Source organism: Gobio gobio (assembly GCF_949357685.1).
Source record: "Gobio gobio genome assembly, chromosome: 8".
Lineage (NCBI taxonomy): Eukaryota > Metazoa > Chordata > Actinopteri > Cypriniformes > Gobionidae > Gobio > Gobio gobio.
Window position 1 is genome coordinate 52,891,894 of NC_137114.1, and position 12,500 is coordinate 52,904,393.

General features: G+C 37.7%; 1 protein-coding gene across 1 annotated transcript in view; it reads left to right on the forward strand.

The window, feature by feature from the left end:
- The window catches only part of dgkd (diacylglycerol kinase delta), a 66,379-nt gene that overhangs the window by 554 nt on the left and 53,325 nt on the right, over positions 1-12,500 (forward strand). The gene's annotated exons all lie outside the window — the stretch shown is intronic.

A 12,500-nucleotide genomic window follows, 5' to 3' on the forward strand; every position in this document is an offset into this window, starting at 1 on the left:
AACTCTAAAAGCTCCTTATGCTAATAACATTGATTTATTATGAAATAACTGCAGCAAATATATAGTTATTTTGGTGGAAACTGTGCTTACCATGAGCCATCATATCTGTCAATATATATCCAAAAATATATATAATATATGCACGTGTGTGTATACATATTTTTATTATGTACACGCATATATTGTATAAAGTAAATTATTATATTGTGTTAAATGCTATATATTTATATGTATATAGGATTGGGAAAGTACCTTTTTTAACTGTTTTGACGTAAGATTTTATAATTTTTTTAAAAATGTCGTAAATTTGAGTAAAAATAACCAGTGGTGTTTGATACCGATGTGGTATCCGAGAGCTGGTTATGAGTTATCATCATCATTCATGCACAGAATCATAATAATAGTGTTGGATCTGTTACAGCAGCTGAATGAGAGATGAGACCTGCACTCGCTTCCTGACAGAATCCTCTGATTTATGTAATAGTGCATTATTGAGGCATAGGTTTTATTCATGCATAACCAGTCAAAATCATGTTTTTGCTGATTTCTGTGTGCGTTACGTCTAAGTTTATGGGTATGGTTTGCAATCTCATTAGCTCAGTATGAAAGCCACTGCATAAGTGCGAGATCTTCAGTGATAATCTGTGTGTGTGTGGTGACCGAGATCATACACGAGATATGAGAGATGATGAGCTGTTGCTTAGGACGGACCGGAGATGATTCGTGTTTGCATCATTTATATGCCATCTTCTGTTTTATTGTTTAATATCTTCAGACTAGAAAACAAACCAGTATATTATTTACAGAGTCTGTAGAAAACGGAGCGCAGATCCAGTCATAAAAATATGGAATTTGGTAGATTATGGATGAATAAATCAACATTAGGGCTGTACATGGAATCACAGAGTGTGTGAATATTGAAGAGTGTGTGTGTTTTCAGCATCTGCCGTCTCACTGTATGAGCACATGAACACATGATCTTCATCTCCAGAGCCGCTCTGAGAGTCTCTTCACCAGCGTTTCATCATTAAAGGGTCATGAAAGCCCTGTTTCAGCAGCCGTCAGTTCCCTCCACAGTTTTGAAAAATGCTATAAAAGTGGGCGTGGTTAAACCGCGGAGTAGAGATTCACTGACAACACGGTTTTATGAGCCGTTTGATGGGTTAATGGGCTGTAAAGAGCGGCCAAAAAAGCAAAAACAAAAACAAATTTTTGATCCATTAATGCATCTCTGTCACATTCTGAATGCGATCTCACTCTCATGGCTCATGAATAATTAAGCGAGTCGTCTTCTCATTGGATAAGGACATGCAGACTCATGAATAATTAAGCGAGGCATCTTCTCATTGGATAAGGACACGCAGACTCATGAATAATTAAGCGAGGCATCTTCTCATTGTATAAGGACATGCAGACTCATGAATAGTTACGCGAGTGTCTTCTCATTGGATAAGGACACGCAGACTCATGAATAGTTACGCGAGTGTCTTCTCATTGGATAAGGACACGCAGACTCATGAATAATTAAGCAAGTGTCTTCTCATTGGATAAAAACACACAGACTCATGAATAATTAAGCGAGTCGTCTTCTCATAGGATAAGGACATGCAGACTCATGAATAATTAAGCGAGGACTCATTAATAATCAAGCGAGTCGTTTTCTCATTGGATAAGGACATGCAGTCTCATGAATAATTAAGCAAGTGTCTTCTCATTGGATAAAGACACGCAAACTCATGAATAATTAAGCGAGTCGTTTTCTCATTGGATAAGGACATGCAGTCTCATGAATAATTAAGCAGGTGTCTTCTCATTGGATAAGGACATGCAGACTCATTAATAATCAAGCGAGTCGTCTTCTCATAGGATAAGGACATGCAGTCTCATGAATAATTAAGCTAGTCGTCTTCTCATTGGATAAGGACACTCTTTGTTTGCCAAAAATAAAATAAATTGTTTAATTTTCATTTGATTACTTTAAATTTTTTTATTTATTAAATATGCCTTCATTTGTATAAAACATAAATCTACTGCTGTCAAATCGATCAATCAAAATAAGTTTGTGCTTGTATATGCGTGTGTACTGTGTATAATTATGTATATTTGAATACACACACATACATGTATATATTTAAAAAATATTTGCATATGTATACTGTACATATATGATTATATAATTTATATTATATATAAATGTTCAATATTTCTTAATGCATGTGTGTGTATTTATATAAACATAATAATTATACACAGTAAACACACATATAAACACAAACTTTTATTTTTTATAAATCCAGATTTTTTTATGCAGACTCATGAATAATTAAGCGAGTCGTCTTCTCATTGGATAAGGACATGCAGACTCATGAATAATTAAGCGAGTCGTCTTCTCATTTGATAAGGACATGCAGACTCATGAATAATTAAGCGAGTGTCTTCTCATTGTATAAGGACATGCAGTCTCATGAATAATTAAGCGAGTCGTCTTCTCATTGGATACGGACATGCAGACTCATTAATAATCAAGCGAGTCGTCTTCTCATTGGATAAGGACACACAGACTCATGAATAATTAAGCGAGTCGTCTTCTCATTGGATACGGACATGCAGACTCATTAATAATCAAGCGAGTCGTCTTCTCATTGGATAAGGACACAGACTCATGAATAATTAAGCGAGTGTCTTCTCATTGTATAAGGACATGCAGACTCATGAATAATTAAGCGAGTCGTCTTCTCATTGGATAAGGACATGCAGTCTCATGAATAATTAAGCTAGTCGTCTTCTCATTGGATAAGGACACGCAGTCTCATGAATAATTAAGCGAGTCGTCTTCTCATTGGATAAGGACATGCAGACTCATGAATAATTAAGCGAGTCGTCTTCTCATAGTATAAGGACATGCAGTCTCATGAATAATTAGGCGAGTCGTCTTCTCATAGGATAAGGACACACAGACTCATGAATAATTAAGCGGGTGTCTTCTCATTGGATAAGGACACACAGACTCATGAATAATTAAGCAAGTGTCTTCTCATTGTATAAGGACATGCAGTCTCATGAATAATTAAGCGAGTCGTCTTCTCATTGGATACGGACATGCAGACTCATTAATAATCAAGCGAGTCGTCTTCTCATTGGATAAGGACACAGACTCATGAATAATTAAGCGAGTGTCTTCTCATTGTATAAGGACATGCAGACTCATGAATAATTAAGCGAGTCGTCTTCTCATTGGATAAGGACATGCAGTCTCATGAATAATTAAGCTAGTCGTCTTCTCATTGGATAAGGACACGCAGTCTCATGAATAATTAAGCGAGTCGTCTTCTCATTGGATAAGGACATGCAGACTCATGAAAAATTAAACGAGTGTCTTCTCATTGGATAAGGACATGCAGTCTCATGAATAATTAAGCGAGTCGTCTTCTCATAGTATAAGGACATGCAGTCTCATGAATAATTAACCAAGTCGTCTTCTCATAGGATAAGGACATGCAGACTCATGAATAATTAAGCGAGTGTCTTCTCATTGGATAAGGAAATGCAGACTCATGAATAATTAAGCGAGTCGTCTTCTCATAGTATAAGGACATGCAGTCTCATGAATAATTAGGCGAGTCGTCTTCTCATAGGATAAGGACACACAGACTCATGAATAATTAAGCGAGTGTCTTCTCATTGGATAAGGACACACAGACTCATGAATAATTAAGCAAGTGTCTTCTCATTGGATAAGGACACACAGACTCATGAATAATTAAGCGAGTGTCTTCTCATTGGATAAGGACTCACAGACTCATGAATAATTAAGCGAGTGTCTTCTCATTGGATAAGGACACACAGACTCATGAATAATTAAGCGAGTCGTCTTCTCATTGTATAAGGACACACAGACTCATGAATAATTAAGCGAGTCGTCTTCTCATAGTATAAGGACACACAGACTCATGAATAATTAAGCGAGTCGTCTTCTCATAGTATAAGGACACGCAGACTCATGAATAATTATGAGACACAGATGAGTCATCGCTGTACTATAGTACGAGAAAACGTCATACAAAGATGAATTTTAACCCGGAAGTTGAATATAGCGCAAAAATGTCTAAAATTAACTAGTTTTTTCCAACAATCAAAACGAATGCATGGTAACATAGACTTCTATGATGCTCAACACTCATAATCTCAGAAAATGTTGGTTTCATGACCCTTTAAATACACAGAAACCCAACGGTCTTCAGGACAACCTGTCAAAATAAAAGTCTGGTTCAACTTGAAGAAATTATGACAGGAATATATTATTATTACTACAGATGAAGGTACTTCTCAAAGTATTTATAATAATATTTTTTTTTTATTTTAAAGAATATCATTAAATTTTTCTTCCATGTTTTAACAGTAAACCATTTGTTGTGCAGCTCTTTGTTTGCCAAAAATAAAATAAATTGTTTAATTTTCATTTGATTACTTTACATTTTTTTATTTATTAAATATGCCTTCATTTGTATAAAACATAAATCTACTGCTGTAAAATCGATCAATCAAAATAAGTTTGTGTTTGTATATGCGTGTGTGTACTGTGTATAATTATGTATATTTGAATACACACACATACATGTATATATTTAAAAAATATTTGCATGTGTATACTGTACATATATGATTATATAATTTATATTATATATAAATGTTCAATATTTCTTAATGCATGTGTGTGTATTTATATAAACATAATAATTATACACAGTACACACACATATAAACACAAACTTTTATTTTGTATAAATCCAGATTTTTTTTTTTAAATAGAATAAATAAAAAAAAGCTTTTTGATTATTTGTCAAACGGTTAAATCCAGAAAAATTCAAATAAATCAGAATCTTAGACAAAATAAATAATACAAATGTAATGTTTGTTAAATAAATTTATTTGTATGTATTTATTTTAAATAAATACCATTTTGTTTAATAACTTGATGTTCAATTGTCCATGATTTCAACTAAAATACAATTTTTTTTTTGTAAGATGGACCCAGAACATTTTCAATCAAAAGTATTTTTATAGAATTATATGTATAACATTTTGTTTTCTAAAATATTATTATATTGTATGTCGTTAAATTGTCTCTAATATATGTATTTGCCATGAAATTAAGCTGATGTGGCAATAATCTCAAATACTACTACTACAAAAATGTTATTTAACCATTAAAACAAAGCCCAGAACAATTAAAACAGAAAAAGCTACAATTAAAATGGAATTTGGGAAAATGTAGGAAAAAGGATTTGATTTGAATGCACTAGTTACCGTAACGCTATTAGCTAGGCTCGTCTGTCCTGTAAACGATACAGCGTCTCTCTGCAGGGGATTCTGGGAAGTGTAAGCCGCGTCTCGCCCCTGTCAGCGACTCAGTGTGTGTGTGGTGGAGGGGAGAAAGGTCACGGCTCAGATCGGTCATGGTCTCTTTGAGTCGGATCAGACAGAGGTGAGATGAAAGGCTCTCTCTACAGTAACCGCAGGCATCTGCCCGCTCAAAGGTCACGTTTGACCCGCTTCGACCGCTTCAGTCAGGGGGATTTCAGAGCGTCCGCCTCGCAGGCAAACTGAAGAGCATCCAAATGATATATATACAGTTTTCTCTGAGCATGTGCAGTAACGCTCAGTCCTTCATCAGACCGAGCAGAGACACCAAACACACACAGTATTGCTGATATTCACTGAAGTCAGTGCGCTTAAAAGTACAACTTTGTACCTTATATACCACTAAAAGTGCATTTTAGTACCGTAATATAGTCATATACACTCACCTAAAGGATTATTAGGAACACACACTAATACTGTGTTTGACCCCCTTTCGCCTTCAGAACTGCCTTAATTCTACGTGGCATTGATTCAACAAGGTGCTGAAAGCATTCTTTAGAAATGTTGGTCCATATTGATAGGAGAGCATCTGCAGTTGATGGAGATTTGTGGGATGCACATCCAGGGCACGAAGCTCCTGTTCCACCACATCCCAAAGATGCTCTATTGGGTTGAGATCTGGAGACTGTGGCGGCCATTTTAGTTCAGTGAACTCCTTGTCATGTTCAAGAAACCAATTTGAAATGATTGGAGCTTTGTGACGGTGCATTATCCTGCTGGAAGTAGCCATCAGAGGATGGGGACATGGTGCTCATAAAGGGATGGACATGGTCAGAAACAATGCTCAGGTAGGCCGTGGCATTTAAACGATGCCCAATTGGCACTAAGGGGCCTAAAGTGTGCCAAGAAAACATCCCCCACACCATTACACCACCACCACCAGCCTGCACAGTGGTAACAAGGCATGATGGATCCATGTTCTCATTCTGTTTACGCCAAATTCTGACTCTACCATCTGAATGTCTCAACAGAGACCGAGACTCATCAGACCAGGCAACATTTTTCCAGTCTTCAACTGTCCAATTTTGGTGAGCTGGTGTAAATTGTCGCCTCTTTTTCCTATTTGTAGTGGAGATGAGTGGTACCCGGTGGGGTCTTCTGCTGTTGTAGCCCATCCGCCTCAAGGTTGTGCGTGTTGTGGCTTCACAAATGCTTTGCTGCAGACCTCGGTTGTAACAAGTGGTTATTTCAGTCAAAGTTGCTCTTCTATCAGCTTGAATCAGTCGGCCCATTCTCCTCTGACCTCAACAAGGCATTTTCGCCCACAGGACTGCCGCATACTGGATGTTTTTCCCTTTTCACACCATTCTTTGTAAACCCTAGAAATGGTTGTGCGTGAAAATCCAAGTAACTGAGCAGATTGTGAAATACCCAGACCGGCCCGTCTGGCACCAACAACCATGCCACGCTCAAAATGTCTTAAATCCCCTTTCTTTCCCATTCTGACATTCAGTTTGGAGTTCAGGAGATTGTCTTGACCAGGACCACACCCCTAAATGCATTGAAGCAACTGCCATGTGATTGGTTGATTAGATAATTGCATTAATGAGAAATTGAAAAGGTGTTCCTAATAATCCTTTAGGTGAGTGTATATTCCCTTAAGCTACTACTATGAACTTTTAGTGGTAAATAAGGTGCAATTTTTGTGCAACAGTCGGTTGCAGAAGCAAAAAACTCCATTAATTTTCTCCATCTGGAAACTGATTTTTGACAATAACTCATAAACCTTTAAAGACAGACCCACTGTGAGCTGCGAGGTTGTTAATCGATAGTATTTGCTTCTGTTGAACCTATCAGCTCACATTATTTCAGCTTAGTTTTAGATCAATCGAGTTTAACAGCGGAATTCCTGGTGAAAAACTACATTACCCATGATGCTGTGCAAAAAAATATATTATTCAGAGAGTTGGAACAAGCTAAAAGCGCCAAAGGGTCTCGTTAGCTCCGCCCACTCCCATGAAGTGCATGCACATGCACATCAAATAAATATTTTTCGGCTTCTTCATTGTTTTTAATTTGATTATGGTGATCGTAATGCATCATGGGATTGTAGTTCTTTCCCCCACTAAAGCCGTTAAGCTTACAGTCTTGTACCTTTGTCGTTTTGTCCACTTTTTTTGCTTCAAATCAAAGTTTGTAATGTTGTGATTCACCTTGTAGCTGATGGTTCATGGCTTGTAATGCTTTAACAAAGATTTTGTATAAAGTGGGCGGGCACCAATTCACTCTATATTCATCTATATTTTCGTTTATGCATTTAGCAGATGCTTTGTATTACGGTTGCAAGCCTGACATGTTCGTTATGTCTGCTTAACTGAGTACATGAAGCTCAATAACCACATATTGTATTATCTTACAGTTGTATTAAGTTATTACTGCCATATGACACACTCATCTCTGACTGATAACAGAATACTTCCCGATTGTGACGTTTTCTGAGAGACAATATGCATTGTGAAAAGTGCAATACACATAAACTTGCATTTGGATAAAAGCATCTGCTAAATTAGCAAAATGGGGACCAACACAATATTAGGTCATAATGTTATGCCTGATTGGTGTTCTTCGAACAACAAAAGGTTCTTTTTGGAATGTTCACTGAAGATTCTTGACTGATCTGACATCATTGGAACCTTTGTTGGTCCTAGACGGTTCGTCCAATTTGCATGAAAATTAAACCAGATCATCTTCAGACCGTGCTGAAAAAACGTTATGGAATTCAAGTTGATTCGTAAAATAAACGCTCAAACACATTTTACGTAGTGGTTGCGAAAATACACTTTTCGGCTGTATCTCCACTACGCTTTATCGTATTCAAACCAAACTTGGTACATGTCATCACAAGCATGACCTGAGGCAATATGCAGCGTTTCGGCCCAGCGCCACCTACTGGTGCAGAGATACATAAAATGGTTCAGGACGTCATGCCGAGTCGACTGATATCCAATTTTACCATATCGGCCATTTTGGCTGTCGGCCATTTTGAATTATGTGCTAAAATGCTGTATTTTATGAACTCATGAACGGATTGTTACAAAACTCAGTATGGGTCATCAGCACAATGCCCTGAAGGAGCCTGAGAAGTTTCCAAACAGCGCCACCTAGTGGAGAATTTCAAACGCTTATAACTTTGGGTGTGGTTGACTTATTTTCATGGGAGTAACTTTTTTGGGCTCCTGAATCCTTGCCAAGTCCAACGATACCAGATTTGCCAGGTTTCAGCATATGGTTTGTGCAGCGTTGTAATTTAGTGCTTAAAAAACATTAGCTAATATCTTCGAAATTGCTAGTCCGATCGAGACCAAACCAGCGTCAGAAGTTCAGAAACATAGGTCGATAGCTATACGCTAATGCCCAAATGTCAAAATATTGATAGTAAGGGGGAGTAAAATCCAATCAAAGTCAGGTGTCCGTCGTGTTTTTTTCATATAAATGTCAATAACTCACAAACGAAATGAGTTATTTTCACCAAAATTGACACACACATGTATGGGCTCAAATAAAATTGTGGGATTGTGCCTCTTGGTGGCGCTATAATAGAACAAAACCTGAAATTCCTATAGCCTACAATGCATTTTTCAGCCTTTTTGCCTAAAATCATCTTAAATGCCTTTAATTGCTAATTGTTGCAGTTGATCTGACACTCCCAGCCATGTTGGGATGTCTTGTTGGCTTATTTGCGCTTGGCCCCGGTAATGGCTGCTTGTTTTTAATATTTTCTTATAGTTTCAGTAGGGCCCTATAATTTCCGCAATCACGGACGGAATCGCGGAATTGGCATTTTAACGCGGAATCTAGTGTTAACGCGGAATTTCCCGGAATTTTACATATTTACAAATGCAGACCGGGGGAAGCAAATCTGGGCCTTGTTTTTAATGCACTTTAATGCACTGTATGGAAAATAATGTCTTAAATGAACTTGAGAGAAAATGAGATGCATGTCTGATCCGCATCATGTTCGGAAGCGGCTGTTCTTAAAGTGACAGGAGCACTGATAATGTCTGTCATTAATGTTCATCATAGAACAACGGGAACAGAGAAAAGTGTAGCTTTAATGATGATTCATCTATATTTCATTTATTATTTATGCAGTTAAGAAAGGTGAACTTTATTCAATTTCTGTGTAGGCTATGTCTAACAGGGAAGGCCATGGGTAAATATAACATTTATTATAATGGGTTTATGCAAAGATTGTTTTAAGTTCACATTAATTAAAAGTTAAAAGCCTAATAAATGTTGAAATTGGGAGCTTTCAGTGATACTGTAATGTAACGTCATTAATGTTTCATAGAGACATTAGTGATACTGGCCTTCATTCATAAAAACATGCCAATACAAAATATATTTAAAATAAATATGCTGTCTTTAACTGTTTCTACATTAATTTGGAGAGTAACTGAAATTATTATCAAAATATTAAAAACTCCCTTTTTTTAAAAAAAAATTGCAATTAATCATGATTAATTACAGAAGAAATGCGATTAATTAGTTTTTTTTAATGATCAATTCAAAGCACTAATATTTTGTTGTGACTTGTGTGACAGTGTTTGTCCTGAAAAGTAAATGTGATGTTTGTTACCTCAATAAATTTAAGGTCATTCCTATTTTATGTTCTATTATATGAACATTAAAAACACACTCTTTTTACGACTAAAATAACAGTTAAGGGTAAAAAAAACTGAATTCCCAAAAATTAAAACGAAAAAAAGGAATTAGCAAAATTAAAACAGAATTTGGGAAAAAAAATCAAACGGATTTCATAGGGTTAGGGCTGTACGATTAATCGAAAAATAACCGAAACCGACATTCAGAACCTCTAACCGACGTATTTTTCCCATGTGGGTTATTTCGGTTTTCACGTGACTCCGCCCCGTCAGTCACATCAAGTGCAGTTTGCAGACACACAGAGAGATGCAGGAGCAGTTATCTGTGTTTATAGATGCCCAGAATCACTATAGTCACTGCATGTTTTACACAGTTTATACAGGTCAGTTAATTGCTGTTCTCATAGCCTACACGCTGACACACACACACACACACAGACGGCGCGCGCAAGCCCCGCAGCCAGATCGCTTTCACTTTCGTGCTCATAAAGTTTGTCAAGAATGCGTTTAAAGTCTTGCCAGTTTCAACATTTAAAGCGAATGTGCACTATTCAAAAACAACAATACGTAAAACGTATCCGTTCAGGGCTCAGCTTTTTTCTGTGACGCCGAGCCGAGCCGTGTCGCGTCTCTGACAACACGCGCGCGCCCTGAAGCCAGACCTCTTTCAGTCCTCACAAAGCTTGTCATTTGTATGTGTTTTAAGCCCTGCCAGTTTGAACATTTAAAGCGAGTTTCGACCATCAGATGTGTGTTATGTTGAACTAATGCCTGATATATTGTGACAAACGAACACTCAGACAGAAGCTCGCACATCACGTGAAGATCGCGCGCAGAAACGCAGGATCAACGCTGTCCTGTGACTAAAGTAAAGACACTAAAGTATCTTAGAAACTCAACCGTTATAGGCATATATTTGAATACCTTTGCAGTAAGTACAAACCACAGCTTCATAATGAATAGAGACGGTATGAGTAATTCACACACACACACCATCACTCTCTCATTAATGCATTCAGAGAAATGTAATGTAGGTCTACTGTGTTCATTTATCTGTATCTGATGTACAACAAGCAGAAATCTGCCCCATAGACAATAACTGCTGAAAGTCAACCGTTTCCTTCAAGTGTTTTAAAATCACAAAGAAATGCACTTTTTCATTAGAAAAAAAAAATCCACCTTTAATTGTAGAAAATATTTACAGTACAAACCTTATCAGTGAACTTACTCAACCTTATGAGGGCAAAAAAAATAAATAAATAAAAATTAATCGTTCATTAATCGTAATCGAGGTCAAAAGTTCAATTAATCGAGGTTTTTATTTTTGGTCAAATCGTTACAGCCCTACATAGGGCCCTATTTCAGTTGTTGTAACTACTATAATAATCTGATGTGTATGAAGTGTAAAATAAAGCTGCCGTTTCCTTTAGTTTTAGTCAGCGACCACACACCCCTGATTACAGCACCCGTGTGTGTGAAAGGCAGATGTAAAGTTAGCGTGCGGTTAGGAAATGACTCTATTATCTGCATCAGGTTTGCCGTGAGCTATTTCGGTGGCGCTTCTCAAAGACTGAGCGCTGCACAAACGGGTCAAGCTTCCTGTGGGTTGATGTGCAGTGTGTGTGTGTGTGTGTGTGAGCTGAAGAGACAGGTGCCTTTGGTGACGGAGAAAAGGGCATTTACTGTCAGCGGAAACCAGAACGAGTGTGTGTGTGTGTGTGTGTGTGTGTGTGTATATGTGTGTGTGGCGTGAGAGCCTCATGTCAGTCAGACGCGTCCTGCTCTGACCTGTCTCTCATGGATTGCACTAGGGGCCAGGTGAGTGTGTTACTCTCTCTGTGTGTGTGTGTGTGTGTGTGTGTGTGTGTGTGTGTATATGTGTGTGTGGCGTGAGAGCCTCATGTCAGTCAGACGCGTCCTGCTCTGACCTGTCTCTCATGGATTGCACTAGGGGCCAGGTGAGTGTGTTACTCTCTCTGTGTGTGTGTGTGTGTGTGTGTGTGTGTGTGTGTGTGTGTGTGTGTGTGTGTGTGTGTGTGTGTGTGTGTGTGTGTGTGTGTGTGTGTGTGCTGCTGGTCCCTTCTGACCGTCTGTGGTGTGTGTCCTGATGCTCGGTGGGATTCGTAAGGTGTTTGGATGGAGTTGCGTCTGTGCGTTTGTGGCTCGGATGTTCTGTGCCGCCACTTTTATGCAGCGAGAATGTGTGTGTTTATGTTTTGTTGTTGAAATGTGAACGTTAATCGAGTCCGTTTGATCCATGCATTTATGTTTCAAACGCGTTTAGTGTTTAATGTGTGTGTATGCAGAACACATTGTTGTGCGTCTGTGTATTTATTTTCACTGGATTCATAACAAATTATGTGGAAGATTTGCCTTTCTGTGATTTTTGTAAGTCTTCATTAACTCATAAAGCATGTTTTTATTGGAATATCCTTTTTTTTTTTTTCAATGTTTTTATTCGGAAAGCACATTTCA